This window comes from Aquila chrysaetos, chromosome 2 (genome assembly GCF_900496995.4).
Source record: "Aquila chrysaetos chrysaetos chromosome 2, bAquChr1.4, whole genome shotgun sequence".
In the NCBI taxonomy this organism is placed as follows: domain Eukaryota; kingdom Metazoa; phylum Chordata; class Aves; order Accipitriformes; family Accipitridae; genus Aquila; species Aquila chrysaetos.
The window spans coordinates 71,741,044-71,743,376 of NC_044005.1; positions in this window are offsets into that span (position 1 = coordinate 71,741,044).

Here is a 2,333-nt window from a genome sequence, read left to right on the forward strand (position 1 = left end):
GCGCCGCTCCGCGGCACCGGGAGGGGGGGGGGGTGGCTGCGGGAAGGGAGGAGGGACGGCGAGCGCCGCGGCGGGGGGGGGAGCGGGCGAACCGCCGGGCAGCCCGCGCAAGCCTGCGCGCTGCCCCCGGGGAGCCTCTGGCCGCGAAGCCGCCCGCAGCGAGGGCCCTCGCCGCCCGTCGGGCGCGGAAGCCGCAGGTGCTCCGCGTCCGCCGGGCGTGGGCGAGGGCTCGGGGCGGCCGCCCGGGCGCTTTTATCGGCGCCCCTCGGTGCGCCGGGTGGCCGACGGCGCTGGCCGCCGGTCCTCGGGGGCTCTCCGAGCCCCAGCCCCCGCCGTCCCGTCCTTCCCCAGGGCACAGCTGCCGCCGGGTTGCAGACGGGCCTTCAGGCGGCTGCAGGAGGTCAAACGAGATGAAAATTGAGCCAGCAGCGAAAGGACAAACTCCAATGCTTACAGGAAGCCTTGGTGAATGTTTAGTACGCTGAAAGGAGTTTCCAAACCTTCACATGAAAATGTTTGTTTTAAGGGTTCCACTCAACCTCTCTCCTCCTCTTTCTCCAAATACGCTTAAAATAAAGAGTGCTATCTCAGCCCTTGGAAGAGTTACACTACTTTAAGAGCTGATTTAATTATAGCTCTAGTGTTTTTAGCGTAGATCCACGAACCGCTTTCAAGATTTTCCTTCCGTGGTTAAATGCTAAGCTTTTAGTCGCAGTTTGGCATATGCACGCTGAGGGGAAAACCCGCCAATGCCTTAAATAAAGAGTCCTTTAGGGCTACGGCATGGGCTGATCTCCACTTCAGGAAATCAAACTGACTGCTCCTTTAAGTCACACATCCACCGTGTGGGTCCACATCTTCTACTGCTATTAAATGACAAAATTATCTGGAGAAAGAAATTTTTCAAAGTTAGCTTTTGAAGTGCTGTAACTTCCGTATACTTTCTTGCAACTCTTGGACAATTGCACATTGTAAGCGGTGACTGACTGGTTGATTTTCTTCTTAAAAACAGAAGCTTCCCCACTGTGTAGAGAAGTGACCGTTTCTTACAGCATTACAGAGACTGTACAAGTTGCTGTCTCCTTTCTGCTGGATGATGTCATGCCCCAGTTTCCTGGGTACCCAAAGTCTGCAGGATGGAATCTGAACTCATTTGGTCTGTCTCCTCAGATGGCTGGAAAGTGAATGAACCTGTATTTTCTTCTGTGATGGCTATGCTCCACTGTCCCTGTGCTCCCATACGTGACTTGAATTGAAACAGCTGTGTGGTATCTTGTCATTCCTTTGGTTGACTGTGCTGTGCACTGCCTACCCCATCCCGGGGTAATCCCTAATGGCATTAGCTGCACTAGCAAAATCTGGAGTTGTGCTTCCTCTCCTCCTTTTCGCATCCCCTTTGGCTGTGCTTCCTTCCTCCACTGGCCTGTGCTGGCAGCCTGGCTGGGATTCAGTTCAGAGCCAAAGACACATTTAGGTATCCACAAGTAGGTGCCTACATGCCCTCTACTTTGCTTAAGTTTTCATTGTGGCCAATGGAAATCTTGTCAGGACAGTCGCTGGCACTTAGAGAGTGATCCAGTCACCCCGAAGTAGAAACACCGACTGGGAATCACCACCTAAACAAAGGTGTTGGTGCTGTTTGGTGGTCTCCAGGTCTCCCTCCAGAAAGATGATCTTGTGTAGGTCTTGTGTTGTATCTGCCAGCCTCATGTGGCTGTCTTGGATGTCTGGATGTCTCTTTTTGGGCAACTGAGTGTCATATGCCATGACTGGTCTGCTGGATTGCTCTTTAGAGTGCATTTCCTGTAATGCCTAGATCTCCACTGACTTCATGAGTTTAAACAGCTCGTCACATGTAGAAAGTAAACACCAGTCCTGAGTTCAGCCACAGACACTTCATCCTGATCCAGTGGCCCTGCTCTGAACCTGCTAGACAAACAGCAACACCAGCATTACCAAGTGGCCCAAATCTGCTAGGAAGTCAGCTGTGTCAGAAACAAAGACAACTCTGGTCAGTCACTCTGCTTCTGGATAGCCAAACTTGCATGCATGTGTGCACCAAACACCATTTACCTCGTTAGTATCTGCCTGGCCTTGTCTTCTTTCTTCATCAATCACTGTCCCCAGCCACACCATTTCTAAACAAATGCCGGTTCTGCCCGCCACAGCTCTGTGCAAACACAGAGACACGGCAAAAACCCAAAGAAAGCAGAATGTTCTTGCATACACAATATTGTCTTTGGCTTCTACAGCACAGCCCTACCCCAAACTGCGCAGAGCATTTCATGTCCGGAACATGCTTCAGTCTGGTCTGGGAGGGTGTAGCAAAAACA